The 20309-nt window shown below is 37.6% G+C and overlaps 1 protein-coding gene and 1 non-coding gene across 2 annotated transcripts in view; one reads left to right on the top strand and one right to left on the bottom strand.

Annotated features, from left to right (window-relative positions):
- DPYD (dihydropyrimidine dehydrogenase) overlaps positions 1 to 20309 on the bottom strand; it is a 957062-nt gene that overhangs the window by 758242 nt on the left and 178511 nt on the right. The gene's annotated exons all lie outside the window — the stretch shown is intronic.
- On the top strand, positions 11488 to 11594 carry LOC129656643 (U6 spliceosomal RNA). Its single transcript, XR_008716432.1, has one exon. It is a non-coding gene; the product is annotated as a U6 spliceosomal RNA (small nuclear RNA).

Raw genomic sequence — 20309 nt, 5'->3', positions numbered from 1 at the left:
TAATTACATTTATAAGGAGTATATTAAGTTATTTTAAAGCAATAAAACATCTTAGATTTTTTCCTAGTGATGAACTTCTTTCATTTTCATATTTAATAGAGAACATGACAATAGATCTCATTAAAAAGCAAAATATAGAATCTTTAATAACGTTAATCCTTCACGATTCAACATCACCATAAAAAATGTATGAAAATTTAGTACCACTATTTAAGGGACAAAAACTATTAAAGATATATTTATCCAGTATCTTTCTCTAGGGAAAGAGAGCTATGATTCCTCTCCCCAAATATCAGTGAGGCTGGAGAGTTTTATTCTATATTATGATACCAAAAACATAGTGAGTAACAGAAGCAGCAGCATTTCATCCTTCACACATTTAAGAACAGACACCTGTTTCTTTTATTGTTAAGCATCCATAACAGTTGGAATAGTAACCTAGGCTTGTTAAAGAATTTTCTAATCTCTGAGTCTAAATAATTTCTTCGCCAGTAAAAAAAAAAAATCACACAAATATATTTGAAAGACTTTAAAGCTCACATTGCACAGTGTTTGGGTTTTATTTGCTATACTTTGGTTCAATCAAGCCAGCATTGTTTCATCAGATTATGTATAGTCTATATTAATTGATATATAATCTAACAAGGAAGTTAGCATTTACATTAAAAATTATTTTAATATTGATGTTGATTTTCCTCAGATCTTTGATGTTCAGCAGCTTTATCTGGAAGGTCTAACGAATTCAAATGCAGCAATGGGTATACGATGTAACTTCTCTACCCTGTAATACCAGTATAGGCAAGTCTATAGTCTAATATCCTTGCCCAGCTTCACAATAATTTCTACTGAAACCAGGCAGAATGGAGTATCAGACTGAATGGAAGGAGTGTGAATCAAGAAATGAAGGTTAGAACTGTCATACCTATGTCTGAGTTTCACAGCTTATATCACTGGTACCCAGTGACATATCTGGAACCCAGATATGGTCACAATAAAAGGACCCCAAAAAGGATGGTTGGCATCTTTAAAACATGACATCAATCCAATGTTCTGATACATCAAACACTCAAGGGCCATTCTCAGCTCAAAGTAATTTTTTCTGCTTTCTCAATATTCCATTAACAGCCATTCTTATACTTCTGTTTCTCTGATTACACCACAAGTTCTTATTAACTCATGCATACTTGAAACTAACTTTTAATACCCCTAATATGCTTCCCAGGTGGCGCTAGTGGTAAAGAAGCCACCTGCAAATACAGGAGATGTAAGAGACTCAGGTTCTATTCCTGGGTCAGGAAGATTCCCTGGAGGAAGATATGGCAACCCAACTCCAGGATTCTTGCCTGGGAAATCCCATGGACAGAGGAGGCTGGTGGGTTACAGTCCACAGGGTCTCAAAGAGTTAGACAAAAGTGAAGCAACTTAGCAATTAGCAATAGTAATATGCATCTTGGCCAGTTTCTACCCTCCACTGGGTGGAAAGCTATGGCAAAATTACTTACAGTAACTGAAATTTTCATCCTGTGCACCATTCTGCCTTTTTAACCACACCAATGATATTCATGATTTAAGGCTTTTAATATATATTTGATTGTGTAGGTTAACAACAAAAATATTTTTAAGTAAAGCTATTTATCCACTAGAAATTTCCATTCACATGTTGGTGTTTCAAGACAGTTCAAAAGAAACAAAATTTAAATAGTACACAATTCAAACAATTGATGCTCAAAACATTTTGTTGGATAATCATGAATATAGAAATATAATACAGATATAAACTTTTCTATAAACTTTCTATAGTCTGACACAGAAAATTATTGGTTTTTTAATAGTAATGGCTAAAGACAGTATATTTTACATTTTCTGCATAATTTTATTTACATGAAGGAACTTAAAGTAAAAAAATTAATATTAATTTTTACTCTTCATATGTAACTGATTCTTAAATATTAATAAGACTACTTTTATTTCTGCTTCATCGATGAAAAAACTGAGGTTCCAGAAATCTCCCAGAGGCATAATGATACAGGTGGCTAAGGCATTTGAAGGAAATACTAGAACATATTTACCATCTTATAATCAGGATTAGTCCATTCATATATGAAGGCAGGTTAAAATTTTAAAAGGTGATGTTATACTGACCTTATACCTTGGCATCATCAGTGCCTCTTTGCTACAGTAATTCGAAGACTGAGAAAAAAGGCAGTTAAGAAGTCTCAGCTAGAGAAAGCTATAGTATCCTCTCTCCTGGAGTCCAATTTTAGTTTAAGGAAAAAAAAAGAAAAAAGCAGAAGGTAGTCTTAACCTTATTCTCAAGAGACTTCTCAAGTCAAGATGAAAACATTAGTTTTATGATATTACACAATTTTGAAGGTTAATTCTTTTACAACTTTAAACAGCTTTGATACAGACATATCTGTTGGAAAGATAGTTTTCTAAAAAACTTTGTATGCTACAAAAACCTCAACAGTTAAGAAGCCATTAATTTGCACACATCTTATCCTGCAAGCAAATAAGACACTTCTGTAAGAACTTAGTACATAGTACCACCTTGAAAACTTTAAATATATTGTTGTATTTTACTACACAAAGAGATCATCATCATGAGTATCTTATAATATTGTTCTTAAACTTAGATTTTTCTCTTTCTTACAAGAGCAAATCAGACTTTAAGTTTCTGTTTTTGCTGTACAGTAGTGGAATAAGAAGAATGCGGTGGAATCAATGTACATTATAAGCTGCAGGAAAAGTCACTGTAAGAAAATAAACACACATCATGCATATATACACAAGACAGCACTAATTAGGTATGAAAAGAGAACTAAGCATGATTGAAGGAAGTGGAGTCAGTCCTTAAAGTTCTCAGAATCTACTGGGACTTAAAGACACTAGAGATTGAAGTATTAAATAACAAGTCAAGATTTAAATACCAATACCAAAATCTAAGGGTGTGGCAGGAATGGTAAAGAACCTGCCTGCCAATGCAGGAGGCAAAAGAGATGCAGGTTTGCTCCCTGGATTGGGAAGATCCCCTGGAGGAGGGCATGGCAACCCACTCCAATACTCTCACCTGGAGAATCACATGGACAGAGGAGCCTGGAAGGCTACAGTCCGTAGGCACACAAAGAGTCAGACACAACTGAACTGACTTAGCACACACACCTGAAAATCTAAAGAAAATACGTATATTTGCCAAATGCAGGTCGTAGCAGTGAAGGGACGATGACCCCTTTCTAATTTCCCTCTGCTACAGAGTTACTCAAAGAATGCAAGGCCGTAACTTACAAACTGAACTGTTGAAATGGAATCATGAATGCTATTATATGACAACTACTAGAAGTAATATTACTCATTCACAAGTTTTTAAAAATATGTCAGTAACACAAAAGCACTTGAGTCAATGAATACAGAACAAATCAGAGTATTTATTAAATGTTTCTCTGCCCAGTAGATATCTAGGCCCTAAAATCTATGATATAATTTGATCCTTGTCACTTGCAGCTATAATAGAGTTATACTTTGATCAAAAAACCAGAGAATACTATAGATAAAAGTCCTTCTTTATGTCCTGGAGGGATGGTGTCCTTGGCAAAACCCTCTTGGAAACCATTTTTTATTCCACTTAAAAAGAGTAGGGATTGAGAGTATTCAAAGTGATTGAAGAAGATGGTCAGATTCAAGAAGATCGAGAGTTCCTCCACCTTGCAGTAATGAGATAATGGCAAGTCATGTACCTGAATAGGGTTCAGTTCAGTTCAGTCGATCAGCCATGTCTGACTCTTTGCGACCCCATGGACTGCAGCACGCCAGGCCTGCCTGTCCATCACCAACACCCAGAGTTTACCCAGACTCATGTCCATTGAATCGGTGATGCCATCCAAGCATCTCATCCTCTGCCATCCCCTTCTCCTGTCCTCAACCTTTCCCAGCATCAGGGTATTTTCAAATGAGTCAGCTCTTCACATCAGGTGGCCAAAGTATTGGAGTTTCAGCTTCAACATCAGTCCTTCCAATGAACACCCAGGAGTGATCTCCTTTAGGATGGACTGATTGGATCTCCTTGCAGTCCAAGGGACTCTCAAGAGTCTTCTCCAACACCACAGTTCAAAAGCATCAATTCTTTGGCGCTCAGCTTTCTTCACAGTCCAACTCTCACATCCATTCATGACTACTAGAAAAACTATAGCCTTGACTAGACGGACCTTCGTTGACAAAGTAACGTCTCTGTTTTTCAATATGCTGTCTACGTTGGTCATAATTTTCCTTCCAAGGAGTAAGCGTCTTTAATTTCATGGTTGCAATCACCATATGCAGTGATTTTGGAGGCCCCCAAAATAAAGTCAGCCACCATTTCCACTGTTTCCCCATCTATTTGCCATGAAGTGACGAGACTGGATGCCATGCTCTTAGTTTTCTGAATGTTGAGCTTTAAGCCAACTTTTTCACTCTCCTCTTTCACTTTCATCAAGAGGCTCTTTAGTTCTTCTTTACTTTCTGCCATAAGGGTGGTATCATATGCATATCTGAGGTTATTGATATTTTTCCCAGCAATCTTGATTCCAGCTTGTGCTTCATCCAGCCCAGCATTTCTCATGATGTACTCTGCATAGAAGTTAAATAAGCAGGGTGACAATATACAGCCTTGACATACTCCTTTTCCTATTTGGAACCAGTCTGTTGTTCCATGTCCAGTTCTAACTGTTGCTTCCTGACCTGCATATAGGTTTCTCGAGGCAGGTCAGATGGTCTGGGTTACTTTATTTATAGGAAATAGCCAGCATGAACAAGTCAGATAATACAAAGTATATATATGTGATACATAGTGTGTGTGCACACACCTAGACTTACATGTACCCAAATATTAATTACTAAGTGATTAAATATGCTTGTTTGTACAAAGCCTTTAAATATATTAACCCAGAAAGCACAGCATAGAGATTAAGAGAACAAGTTCTGGGTTTTGATGTCCACATTTAATTCTTGACTTAGCTTTACTGGTGTTAAGATGTTAGGCAAATGACCTAACCTCTCTGAGGATCCGTTTTCTCATATGCAAATGGAGAATAATTTGTACTTCAGAGGTTTGTTGTGAGAATGTTAAAATATTACACACTTACACCAAATAGTATGTACTCTTTTAGTTATTTAACAGTCATTCTCTATAATTCTCAAAATGCTCTGAAAAGTTATGTATTGCTTTCTCTCCTTTAATGTGAAAGGGGTCAGTGAAGAATCACAGTATAGTGTTTTATAGTTATCTACATATATTAAACATAGTGGATTTCTGACCAACATAAACATATGCTTTAAATCTTCATTTTCTCTTTATGAGATTTCAGAAGAAACAAAGAGTATTTACATTTCAGGAAAATCAGAGAGCCTTCTCAACAGATACTTATACTGGAGACTGCAGAATAAGTAGGATTTTACCATGGACCAAGGAGTCTACCAGATCTTAATACTGAGACCAAGTTTCGGATGCATATGTGGTTCTCCATATTTCACATCAGTTCAGTAGCAGCTACTATACAATGTGCATTTTACCTGCCTGGTAATATGGCAGGAATGAATGAGAGGAATGAGGGGATGGAATGAGGGGAAAAGAACATCTACTGCTTAATATCATTCTTTAAAAAAAAAAAAGACTATGGGTTCAAGCAGGGCAGAGAGAATAAGCCAACATTGGTTTTCCATATCTATGCTTGCAGCTGGCACATGTACAGTTGCTCATAGATGCTTATGGAAAATTCCTGTTACTGCATTTCTTCAGGGATCAAACGGCTAAAATGCATGTCAATCTCATCAGTGATCCAGTGTTATTTATACAGAATCCTTTCCTCTTGAGGCTTCCTGTTGTTTCTTTATGCTAATAGTATGAGGCAAACATATTCTCCTCCACAAATAAGTTAAATTAAAGATGATAGGTTGGGCAATTCAATATACTGTGAGGTTTGAGCTTTTGAAAAATGGATATATTCTAACTAAAGGTGTAACTGATCTTGTTATGAATGTATACTTGAGAAAGTAATGAAAGAAATGAGTAAATATGAGAATCCTTGTGAAAGAGGCTTTCCCTTCTTGCTGAACCACATATTACCTATATTTTCAATGCCTGTGTAAGGCATATTTCTCCCTTTCGCTTTTCCATTACTACCACCTGAAGAGATGGTGACGGAGTATTTCTTACCCTCCAGGGTAGAGTAGCACTTTGCCTTAACAAAATATGCTATCTATGAACAAATAAAATATTTCCTTAGATAACAATTAAGAAAATATCTATGATTTATATACCATTTAAATTTGAATAAGGTGATTGACAGGGAAGCCTGGCGTGCTGCAGTCCATGGGGTCACAAAGAGTCAGATGCAACTGAGCGACTGAAACTGAACTGAACTGATTGAATATACGTGTGATCACATACACTCGTAATAAAGATCAATCACAGGCTTAGTCTGGAGAAGGAAATGGCAACCCACTCCAGTATTCTTGCCTGGAAAATTCCATGGATGGAGGAGTCTGACAGGTCCATGGGTCGCAAAGAGTCGAACATGACTGAGCAACTAACAACAGCAACATGTTCAGTTAAGCATGCAGTCATTTTGAAAAATCCAAGATTTGCGATACATCTACAGTCTAACCTGCTATTTTTAATTTAACTGCAACAAGCCATATGTAATTCTTTTTCAAACCAGCATATTGTTGCTGAGCACAATTGTGGTTCCCCTCACATTCTAGACAGCTGTTACATGATGCTCAATACACTTTTGATCCTTTACAGACCTTAGAGAGAACTGGGTGACAGTACTGGCAGTTTTTATTACAGCTTTCCTGCTACTCAATAATCTTATTTCACCTGCACTATTTCCCCAGCAGTGTCATAAACTCTTTGATTTATATCGAGAATCCTTCCAGGCTTCTTAGAAAGAAGACATTCTTTCTCATAACATATCCATATGATGTACAAATTATATTTTCAAATTTTGAAACACCTGTTATATGTTTATCTTAATGTCAGTGATGCCCCCTTAGGAAGGCCAACCAAAAAAAGTAATTTATATTAGTCATAGATGTTTTTAAAGCAAAATTTTCAGCAAATTTCAAAACCGAAAAAGCTTTATAATTTATGAATTTGCAGGTAATTTCGGAAAAAATATAAGAATAATAGTAATGTTGGCAGATTTTCATCTGATTTCTAATAAACATGTAAAAGAGAAACAAAGTCAAACAGTATAATCTATAAATAAAATACAATTCCCAGATATGTGGGATATATTGATCATGAAAAAAGAACATTTGTGTAAAAATGTATGGAAGATATTGATTTAAAAATATACCAGACTTACTTCATGTAAAAGGGAATTCTGTCCAGTATTGTTGTCTTTGTAAGTGCAACAGTTATTGCAATACTTGAGGTGATAAAAGAACAAATATGGAGAGCAATCACCATCCTTGAATTTTCCAACTATTGGTACTAGTGTTCAGTTTCATGTGTGGAGCCCATAAAATTTGTCTAAAAGCTTCACTTTATAAAAATAATGTCACCCCTCCTTATTTAAAAGTAAAAGCCTTAAAGCATAGTTTAAATATTCATTCCTTTTACATAGTTAAATCTATGTTGATTACCCTAAGTAAAAGAAAACTGCATTCAGCACAAAAAAAAATTTAAGTAAAAGAAAACTGCATTCAGCACAAAAAAATTTTAAGTATTATACACAATCCAGCTGATCCTTTTAAAACCCATAACTGATTATGACATTCTCTTGCTTAAAAGGAGAACTGGCATACAGTACAATGGCCTTTGAACTTGGCCTCTGCCTACTCATTCCTCCAGCTCCAGCTGCAACAACTGACCGACTCTGGAACTCTGTAGTTCTGTGACCAGGTCATCATTTTTCAACTTCTGTGTATTCCAACATGATCTTCCCTTGCCTGAAGAGCTACAGAATTCATCTCCAATGTCTCTCATGGAGCCCCCTGGTTCTTATCATTTTCATCTTCCAGAGCACCCTGTGGATTTTTTTATGAAAGTAATGATCACACTGGACCCTAACAGTTGATTTTCTGGTCTCTGAATCCTTCTCCACTGAGAAAATGTTTGGGTTCCTTGTCTTTGTGGTAGGTCTGCTTGGAAATAAATTAATTTTAAATTGGCTGAAAAAGCCAACCAGAATTTTGGAAATGTACCAGTCATTTCTTTTAATGTTTCAGAAAACAATTTTAATAACTTCCTTTTGAACTGATGTAAATAATATATGCTTACAGTAAAAGATATTTATATTTGTTTTAATTTATTTAGTATATGAGTTGCTATATGCCAGTTGTGTTCTATGTGTTTTATAAATACTAACCCACTTAATTTTCATAACCACTCAGTGAGGAAGACATAAATATTAATTCACTATGGCTTTATGATAATCTGATGTGGTAGAAACTTTTTATTCTCATTTTAAGATAATAAGGCACAAAATTTTCTTCTCTGATTTAAGTGTAAAATATTTTATTGTCTATTTCTGTGATCCTGGTGATCATTAAGCTAACAGACATAAAAGGAATGAAACTAGGTCATTTGTAGAGATGTAGATGGACCAAGAGTCTCTATACAGAGTGAAGTAAATCATACAGAAAAACACATATCATATATTCATGCATACATATGGAATCTAGAAAAATGGTACAGAGGAAACTATTTGTAGGGCAGGAATAGACACACAGACTTAGAGAATAGACATATGGACACTGGGTGGGGAAGGGGAACTGTGATGAATTGGGAGATTGGGATTGACATATATACCCTACCAATGTGTAAGACAGACAGCTAGTGGGAACCTGCTATACAGCACAGGGAGCTCAGCTCTGTGCTTTGGGGTGACCTAGAAGGGTGAGATGGGGGAAAGGGAGGTCCTAGACAGAGGATATATGTATACATATAGCTGATTCACTTCATTGTACAACAGAAACTGTACAATATTGTAAGGACACTATACCCCAATTTTAAACAAAGTTACCAGACATTTCTCAAAGGCCCATGATTCCCAATTTTCTCTTCTAAAATCATAATAGTGTCTGGTGAAGTCAGGGCTGGCCTCCAGGTTGTGGAATGGAAAGCCAGGTTGAGGACTCTTATCCATCCAGGTCTGATGTTCTCCAAAGTCAGGACTGTGGGTATCATAATTTCATTTCTTCAGTAGTTTCCATAGTGATAGTCACAGTGAGAATTTGAGAAAGTTTCTGACATAATATAAAGAAGAATATATGTTGTAGACCTTCTTATACAATATATGCCACACATGGCTGGTTTTAAATGCAATCTAACAAAACTCCTTATCTGCTTCACAGTGTACCCAGCAATAATACTTACAGATCATGTAATCCTTTACAAAGCATTTTTTATACCAAATTACCTACAGGGATCACTAAGATTAATCTTCTCAATAAAAATACCAGAAAAACAAAGGAAAACAATTAGAAACAACCTAAAGATATCACAAACATGAGTCAAAATAGATAAAATGTATTCAGCATCTATAATTATTACCAGTCTAAAATAATTCTGTCACTATATAGCATTTGCAACATTATATATTAGACAAAGAGACTCCAGGTAAGACCAAAATTGCTCCATTAAAGATGTTGTCCAGTCTACTATTACTTCCCATGAGGTTTAGAATGGAGTGACTTATACACTATTTCAGTCCTTGGGAGTTTAATGTCTAAGAGTCAATGATGACATCTCACATGAAGAATATGGAGAAATTTCAGGAAATTAATGAATATGAGAGAAAAACAGATAAGAATATAAAGGTTTAATCTTCTTAATGTAATTCATATCTTAAGGTGGACCAGGGTTTCAGACAATAGCACTGCCTGGAAATGAACTAATGTGATGATAGTCTGATCATTATTAGAATATTTTGAAAAAAATTAGCTTAGAAGCCAAAGGACACAATGTTCAGATATAATACCTTGAACACAGTCATGAAAATTAGCTGCCTACAGCATATTATTTAAACTCTAAAAGCAGGAAAATAAAAAAACTAAAGATAAATCATATATACTTTTGTAAACACAGAAAATTCCATTGACTACACTTCTAATCAAATTCCTTATGATTATATAGTGAAGGTGACAAATAGATTCAAGGGATTATCTCTGATAGACAGACTGCGTGAAGAACTATGGACAGAGGTTTGTGACATTGTACAGGAGGTAGTGATCAAGACCATCCCCAAGAAAAAGAAATGCAAAAAGTCAAAATGGTTGTCTGAGGGGGAATTACAAATAGATGAGAAAAGAAGAGATGTTAAAGGCAAAGGAGAAAAGGAAAGATATACCCATCTGAATTCAGAGTCCAAATACTAGCAAAGAGAGATAAGGAAGCCTTCCCAAGTGATCAGTGCAAAGAAATAGCGGAAAACAATAGAATGGGAAAGACTAGAGATCTCCTCAAGAAAATCAGAGATACCAAGGGAACATTTCATGCAAACATGGGCACAATAAAGGACAGAAATGGTATGGACCTAACAGAAGCATAAGATATTATGAAGAGGTGGCAAAATTACACAGAAGAACTACACACACACACACACACACACAAAATCTTCATGACCCAGATAACCATGGTGGTGTGAGCACTCACCTAGAACCAGACATCCTGGAGTCTAAAGTCAAGTGGGTCTTAGGAAGCATCCCTATGAACAAAGCTAGTGGAGGTGATGGAATTCCAGTGGAGCTATTTCACATCCTAAAACATGATACTGTTAAGGTGCTACACCCAATATGCCAGTAAATTTGGAAAACTCAGCAATGGCCACAAGACTAGAAAAGGTCAGTTTTCATTCCAATCCCAAAGAAGGGCAATGCCAAATAATGTTCAAACTACCACACAATTGCAGTCATCTCACACGCTAGCAAAGTAATGCTCAAAATTCTCCAATCCAGGCTTCAGCAATGCGTGAACCAAAAACTTCCAGATGCTCAAGCTAGATTTAGAAAATGCAGAGGAACCAGAGATCAAATCGCCAACATCTGCTGGATCATCAAAAAAGGAAGACAGTTCCAGAAAAACATCCATTTCTGCTTTACTGACTATGCCAAACCCTTTGACTGTGTGGATTGCAATAAACTGTGGAAGATTCTGAACGAGATAGGAATACCAGACCACTTGAACTGCCTCCTGAGAAATCTGCATGCAGGTCAAGAGGCAACAGTTAGAACCAGACATGGAACAACAGACTGGTTCCAAATTAGGAAAGGAGTACATCAAGGCTGTATATTGTCACCCTGCTTATTTAACTTTCATGCAGAGTACATCATGAGAAATGCCAGGATGGATGAAACACAAGCTGGAATCAAGTTTACCAGGAGAAATATCAATAACCTCAGATATGCAGATGACACCACCATATGGAAGAAAGCGAAAAGGAACTGAAGAGTCCCTTAATGAAACAAAGAGGACAGTCAAAAAGCTGGCTTAAAACTCAGCATTCAGTGCTCGCTTTGGCAGCACATACACTAAAATTGGAACAATACAGAGAAGATTAGCATGGCCCCTGAACAAGGATGACATGCAAATTCATGAAGCGTTCCATATTTTTTGGACATCTTATCTTTGACAAAGGAGGCAAGAATATACAATGGAGAAAAGGCAATCTCTTTAACAAGTGGTGCTGGGAAAACTGGTCAACCACTTGTAAAAGAATGAAACTAGAACACTTTCTAACACGATACACAAAATTAAACTTAAAATAGAATAAAGATCTAAATGTAAGACCAGAAACTATAAAACTCCTAGAGGAAAACATAGGCAAAACACTCTCTGACATAAATCACAGCAGAATCCTCTACCACCTCCCACAGTAATGGAAATAAAAGCAGAAATAAACAAAAGAGACCTAATTAAACTTAAAAGCTTTTGCATAATGAAGGAAACTATAAGCAAGGTGAAAAGACAGCCTTCAGAATGGGAGAAAATAATAGCAAACGAAGCAACTGACAAAGAATTAATCTCAAAAATATACAAGCAGCACATGCAGTTCAATTCCAGAAAAATAAATGACCCAATCAAAAAATGGACCAAAGAACTAAACAGACAGTTCTCCAAAGAAGACATACAGATGGCTAACAAACACATGAAAAGATGCTCAACATCACTCATTATCAGAGAAATGGAAATCAAAACCACAATGAGGTACCATCTCATGCTGGTCAGAATGGCTGCTATCCAAAAGTCTACAAGCAATAAATGCTGGAGAGGGTGTGGAGAAAAGGGAACTCTTACCCTGGGAGAGTGGGAATGCAAACTAGTACAGCCATTATGGAGAATAGTGTGGCGATTCCTTTAAAATCTGGAAATAGAACTGCCATATGACCCACCAATTTCACTGCTGGGAATACACACCAAGGAAACCAGAATTGAAAGAGACATGCGTACCCCAATGTTCTTCGCAGCACTGTTTACAATAGCTAGGACATGGAAGCAACCTAGATATCCATTGGCAGATGAATGGATAAGAAAGCTGTGGTACATATACACAATGGAATATTACTCAACTATTAAAAAGAATGCCCTTGAATTAGTTCTAATGAGGTGGACAGAACTGGAGCCTATTATACAGAATGAAGTAAGTCAGAAAGAAAAACACCAATACAGTATCTTAACGCATATATATGCAATTTAGAAAGATGGTAACAATGACCCTATATATGAGACAGCAAAAGAGACACAGATATAAAGAACAGACTTTTGGACTCTGTGGGAGAAGGCAAGGTGGGATGATTTGAGAGAATAACGTTGACACATGTATATTAACATATGTGAAATAGATCTCCAGTCAGGTTTGATGCATGAGACAGGGTGCTCAGGGCTGGTGCACTGGGATGATGCTGAAGGATGAGAAGGGGAGGGAGGAGGGAGGGGGCTTAGGGATGGGGACACATGTACACCTATGGCTGATTCATGTCAATGTATAGCACAGACCACTACAATATTGTTAAGTAATTAGCCTCCAATTAAAGTAAATTAATTAATTAAAAAAACACCTCAGCATTCAAAAACTAAACCATGGCAATACTGCCATCACTTCATGGCAAATAGAAGGGGAAAAAATGGAAACAGGGAGAGACTTTATTTTCTTCGGCTCCAAAATCACTGAAGATGGTGACTGCAGCCATGAAATTAAAAGACACTTGTTTCTTGGAAGAAAAGCTGTGACAAATCTAGACAGCATATTAAAAAGCAGAGACATTACTTTGCCAACAAAGTCTGGCTAGTCATGTATGGATATGAGAGTTGGACCATAAAGAAAGCTGAGCACCAAAGAATTGATGTTTTTGAAGTATGGTTTTGGAGAAGACTCTTGAGAGTCCCTTGGACTGCAAGGACATCCAACCAGTCCATCCTAAAGGAAATCAGTCCTGAATATTCATTGAAGGACTGATGCTGAAGCTGAAACTCCAATACTTTGGCCATCTGATGTGAAGAACCGACTCATTGGAAAAGACCCTGATTCTGGGAAAGACTGAAGGCAGGAGAAAAAGGGGAGGACAGAGGGTAAGATGGTTGGATGGCATCACCCACTTGATGGACATGAGTTTGAGCAAGTTTTGTGAGTTGGTGATGGACAGGGAGGCCTAGTTTGCTGCAGTCCATGGGGTTACAAACAGTCAGAAATGACTGAGTGACTGAGCTAACAATTCTAATGAAGACTGTTATGCCACTGCCAATGCTGTCATACTTTGTCACAAGCACAATTTGTAAAGTTTAAAAATAAAATAAAAAATTTAAAAGAAAAAAAAAGAAATTTAAATAAAGAATTAGAATGAAATTAATAGAACTTAATGTTTGTGGTCTATAGAATCGTAACACATTATTTTCCTTGTTTTTTTCATTCATTTCCTTCCTTCCCTTTTTTTTCAGTCAACAAATATCTATAGAGCACTTGTTATTTGTTGAGGATTTGCAATTTGCTGTTTGGGAGTAAGCATGATAAGAAAGATTTGGGTTCTGCCCTCAAAAAGGTCACAGTGGAGACTTCAGGCAAATGAGCAGACATTCTCAGATGAGGAGAAGGTGTGATAATGGAGAGGTGAGGAATGTATATAGTTGCCTCACTGTTCACTCCTCTAGCTTCAGTTCCCAGTAGACTGCTAAGGACACAATTAACAGATTTGTTTCTCTACAATATGTGTGTGTGTGTGTGTGTGTGTGTGTGTGTCTGTGTGTGTCTGTGTGTGTCTGTGTGCGTGTGTGTGTACTGAATAGTCAAAGCTATGATTTTTCCAGTAGTCATGTATGGATGGGCAAGTTGAACCATAGAGAAGGCTGAGTGCAGAAGAATTGATGCTGTCAAACTGTGGTGCTGGAGAAGACTCTTGAGAGTCCCTTGGACAGCAAGGAGAACAAACCAATCAATCCTAAAGGAAATCAACCATGAATATTCATTTGAAGGACTAATGCTGAAGCTGAAACTCCTATACATTGGCGACCTAATGAGAAGAACATTGGAAAAGACCCTGGTGCTTGGAAATATTGATGGCAGGAGGAGAAGGGGGTGACAGGCAATGAGATGGTTGGATGGCATCATCAACTCAATGGACATGAGTTTGAGCAAACTCCAGGAGAAAGTGAAGGACAGGAAAGCCTGGTGTGCTGTGGTCCATGGCGTCACAAATAGTTAAACACAACTTAGCAACTAAATAACAAATATGCCAAGTAATACAGGGCTTATATAAAATAAAGGAATGGAAAGTATTTGCTACTTAGTATCTGGGCTTCCCCAGGAAGATGACAAGAGTGAGCATCAACATTCTAGGAATCAGTGAACTAAGATGGACTGGAATGAGTGAACTTAACTCAGATGACCATTATATCTAATACTGTGGGCAGGAATCCCTTAGAAGAAATGGAGTAGCCATCATAGTCAACAAGAGTCTGAAATGTAGTACTTGGATGCAATATCAAAAACAACAGAATGTTGGTTTCCAAGACAAAACATTCAATATCACAGTAATTCAAGTCTCTGCCTCGACCAGTAACACCAAAGAAGCTGAAGTTGAAGGGTTCTACGAAGACCTACAAGACCTTCTAGAACTAACACCCAAAAAAGATGTCCTTTTTATTATAGGGGACTGGAATGCAAAAGTAGGAAGTCAAGAAACAACTGGAATAACAGGCAATGATGGCCTTGGAGTACAGAATGAAGCAGGGCAAAGGCTAATAGAGTTCTGCCAAGAGAATGCACTGGTCATAGCAAAAACCCTCTTCCAACAACACAAGAAAAGACACATGGACATCACCAGATGGTCGACACCGAAATCAGATTTATTATAATTTTTGCAGCCAAAGATGGAGAAACTCTACACAGTCAGCAAAAACAAGACCAGGAGTTGACTGCAGCTTGGCTCATGAAATCCTTATTGCCAAATTCAGACTGAAATTGAAGAAAGTGGAGAAAACTACTAGACCATTCAGGTATGACCTAAATCAAATCCCTTATGACTATACAGTGGAAGTAGAAATAGATTTAAGGGATTAGATCTGATAGACAGAGTGCCTGATGAACCATGGATGGAGGTTTGTGACATTGTACAGGAGACAGAAATCAAGACCATCCCCAAGAAAAAGAAATGCAAAAAAGCAAAATGGCTGTCTGAGGAGGCCTGGCAAAGTGCTGTGAAAAGAAGAGAAGTGAAAAGCAAAGGAGAAAAGGAAAGATATAAGCATCTGAATGCAGAGTTCCAAAGAATAGCAAGGAGAGTTAAGAAAGCCTTCCTCAACGATCAGTGCAAAGAAACAGAGGAAAACAACAGAATGGGAAAGACTAGAGATCTCTTCAAGAAATTACAGATACCAAGGGAATATTTCATGCAAAGATGGGCTCAATAAAGGACAGAAATTGTAGGGACCTACAAGAAGCAGAAGATATTAAGAAGAGGTGGCAAGAATACACAGAAGAACTGTACAAAAAAGATCTTCATGACCCAGATAATCACGATGGTATGATCGCTCACCTAGAGCCAGACATCCTGGAATGTGAAGTCAAGTGGGCCTTAGGAAGCATCACTACGAACAAAGATAGTAGAGGTGATGGAATTCCAGTTGAGCTATTTCAAATCCTGAAAGATGACACTGTGAAAGTGCTGCACTCAATATGCCAGCAAATATGGAAAACTCAGCAGTGGCCACAGGACTGCAAAAGGTCAGTTTTCATTCCAATCCTCAAAAAAGGCAATGACAAAGAACGCTCAAACTACCGCACAATTGTACTCATCTCACATGCTAGTAAAGTAATGCTCAAAATTCTCCAAGCCAGGCTTCAGCAATACCTGAACCTTGAACTTCCAGATGTTCAAGCTGGTTTTAGAAAAGGCAGAGGAACCAGAGATCAAATTGCCAACATCCACTGGATCATAGAAAAAGGAAGACAGTTCCAGAAAAACATCTATTTCTGCTTTATTGACTATGCCAAACCCTTTGACTGTGTTAATCACAATAAACTGTGGAAAAGTCTGAAAGAGATGGAAATACCAGAGCACCTGACCTGCCTCTTGAGAAACCTGTATGCAGGTCAGGAAGCAACAGTTAGAACTGGACATGGAACAACAGACTGGTTCCAAATAGGAAAAGAGTACATCAAGGCTGTATATTGTCACCCTGCTTATTTAACTTATATGCAAAGTACATCAAAAGAAACGCTGGACTGGAGGAAGCATAAGCTGGAATCAAGATTGCCAGGAGAAATATCAGTAACCTCAGATATGCAGATCACATCGCCTTTATGGCAGAAAATGAAGAAGAACTAAAGAGCCTCTTGATGAAAGTGAAATAGGGGAGTGAAAATGTTGGCTTAAAGCTCAACACTCAGAAAACTAAAATCATGGCATCCAGTCCCATAACTTCATGGCAAATAGATGGGGAAACAGTGGAAACAGTGGCTGACTTCATTTTTCTGGGCTCCAAAATCACTGCAGGTGGCAATTGCAGCAATGAAATTAAAAGACACTTACTCCTTGGAAGGAAAGTTATGACCAACCTAGACAGTATATTAAAAAGCAGAGACATTACCTTGCCAACAAAGGTCCATCTAGTCAAGGCTATGGTTTTTCCTGTGGTCATGTATGGATGTGAGAGTTGGACTATTAAGAAAGCTGAGGAATCGCTTTCTTCACACCATCCCCAAAGAATTGATGCTTTTGAACTGTTGGAGAAGATTCTTGATAGTTCCTTGGACTGCAAGGAAATCCAACCAGTCCATTCTAAGGAGATCAGTCCTGGGTGTTCATTGGAAGGACTGATGTTGAAGCTGAAACTCCAATACTTTGGCCACCTGATGCAAAGAGCTGACTCATTGGAAAAGACCCTAAGGCTGGGAAATATTGAGGGCAGGAGGAGAAGGGGGTGACAGAGGATGAGATGGTTGGTGGCATCATCGACTCAATGGACATCGGTTGGGTAAACTCCAGCGGTTGGCGATGGACAGGGAGGCCTGGCGGGCTGTGGTTCATGGGGTCGCAAAGAGTCGGACACAACTGAGCAACTGAACTGAACTGATCTGGGCTTCCCCAGTGCTCACCAGTAAAGAACCTGTCTACAGTGCAGGAGATGGGGGCAGGTAATGGCAAGAAGATCCAACCAGTCCATTCTAAAGGAGATCAGCCCTGGGTGTTCTTTGGAAGGAATGATGCTAAAGCTGAAACTCCAATACTTTGGCCACTTCATGCGAAGAGTTGACTCATTGGAAAAGATTCTGATGCTGGGAGGGATTGGGGACAGGAGCAGAAGGGGACGACAGAGGATGAGATGGTTGGATGGCATCACTGACTCGATGGATGTGAGTTTGAGTGAACTCCAGGAGTTGGTGATGGACAGGGAGGCCTGGAGTGCTGTGATTCATGGGGTTGCAAAGAGTCGGACACGACTGAGCGACTGAACTGAACTGAACTAAATAAGTATTTGATCCCTGTGTCAGGAAGATCCCCTGGAGAAGCGAAATGGCAACCCACTCCAGTATTCTTGCCTGGAAGATCTCAAATCCCTGCGGTGACAAGAGTCAGACACAACTGGGCAACTAAATAGAAACAACAAATGAAAGTAGCATAGAGCCTTCTGCCCAATTACTTTTAGGTTCATCTCAATCACAAACAGATCATCTCTTTCATCTGATATCTCTTCCTTTAACCACACACCAGCCAGTAGGTAGTCATCACAAGACAATACAATACCATAAAAGACAATATACTTTGATGGATTCTAGACTTAAATCTGGACTCTATCACTCACTAGCTTTGTGATCTTAGAAGAACTATTTAAATAGTCTGTGCCCTCAGCTTCCTCATCTAACTTGCTAATTATAGGCTAGACACTATACCATTATAGGGAGGATTGCTTAAATTAATATGTGTAACACATTTAGGGCCTGCCACACAATAAAGGCTCAATGATACAAATCACTGTTGTAAATCATTATTGTCTAGGAACAATAGAGAATGCAATGGAATAAACGAGGACTTCTTTTCCACAGCTACTGAAAAGCACAGTGTTATAATGTAACTGTAAGATATAACTGTAAAATAATATCTACTACACAGGTTACTGCGAAAACAAAATAAGACAATTAAGAAAAGGACCAGCAACAATGTCATGCTCATAAAAGTCGCCCAATAAATGATAATTTGAGAACATTTTTAAAAGTATGAATTTCTTCCAAACCAATTCAAAAAGAGTCTGTGGAATACAGAAGTGAACTGATATCACTCTGAATAGAAACAGAATGTGTAACCATGAGATTATATGAAATCAAATATGTAAGATGTAATTATTATGTGCATCCACAAGTTTGATCATGAAAACAGCAGTCACATAATAAAGCCAAACATAAACTGATCTCTACAGATATGCTATTAGCACGATGGGACAAACTCAGCCATGATTTGGCGTCCGTACCTCATTTGTCCAAATGATCTCTTCTTTAGTTCATTATAAATAGCTTAAGTGAGACAGTTAGTAACCAATTCTCTATTTGTGTAGTTAGTGTAGACAAATTTATACGTCTACAAAGAAAAAAGGCTTTGGAACCTAGGGTGGTGAGATGGGAAGGAAGGCAAATGAATCTTGCTTTGTCAAAGGAAGCACCTCTGATAGAGGTATAACTTTTTGCTTCTATTATTTCCTACATCTAAAATGGATACTTTTTCAACACATGAATGCATTTCATATGATGGGATATCTAAATTTTCTACTTTAGGTAAATAGAAAAACTCACTTTTAAATATTTTTAGAGAATAATTTTTCTTATGTACTACCTTTTTATTCAAGCTGTGAAATGTCCCAACTGCTCCTTTCTTCATATTTTTTAAGGTGAATTTTTCAGAGCAATCTCATGAAGAGGAAATTGCTTCACGAGCTAGGAAGATATGAATCTGTTCTTTCAGAATAGTGAGTGTATAAATCCTTTTTATTGAAGAAGTGTTGTTAAAGTTCTATATGTAAGACGACAGTACAGTATTGATTTTGGTAACACTGATACAAAAGCAGTATCTTTAGGTAAACATGTCATATTCTTCCTAATTTTCTGCCTTTGCTGTTATGTTTCCTTCAATATAAAATGCAGGACTCCTCACTCATGTTCCTGTTCTGGCAAATTCTTGGGCATTCTTCAGAATGGAGCTTACGTATCTCTCCTCTTGAGAAGCCTCCCTCAACTACCTCATTTTCCCCTCTTAAAGGTAATTCATTTACTTCATATACCCACATTTTCATCTTTTACTAGATTTTTTAAACTGGATTCCCAAATAGCTCATATGTCTCAGAAGATAAATTTTATTCATTCAAAAAACACTGAGCATCTGTAAGTCATGAGAAACTGATGGCTAGAAAAACAGACATAGATACTTCCTTAGGGTTAAACATAGATACCTGCATCTTAGGGTTAAGCAAACATTTCACTCTAAAGATGAAGATGAATTATAATAGCATAGAGCAATGGGATCAGGAGATCAGGGAATTCTTCCTGCCATCACAGGGATGAGTAGGAGTTACCCCCAAGCAAGGAGAAGAAGGGAGGAGGCAAAGGAAACAGATGTACAGATGCAAGGAGACGGCAGGAGGCTCAGAGGTTGAAGGCTTTGAAGGGCGCTGGTGCCTGGAGCAGGAACTGATGGGGAGGGTGGCTGACAAGGGCTGAGAGACTACAGATTTAGCCTGGGACTTCCAGCAGCTAGCCATACCAGGTGCTCAAAAATGTTTGCTGAATAAATAAATGAATAATAATAATAAAGACTATGCACTTGCTTGGTTTTTGAGGGTTTATGTT

This window comes from Bubalus kerabau, chromosome 6, assembly GCF_029407905.1.
Source record: "Bubalus kerabau isolate K-KA32 ecotype Philippines breed swamp buffalo chromosome 6, PCC_UOA_SB_1v2, whole genome shotgun sequence".
In the NCBI taxonomy this organism is placed as follows: domain Eukaryota; kingdom Metazoa; phylum Chordata; class Mammalia; order Artiodactyla; family Bovidae; genus Bubalus; species Bubalus kerabau.
Note: the sequence above shows the minus strand (reverse complement) of the source record. Positions and strands in the feature narration are given on the sequence as shown.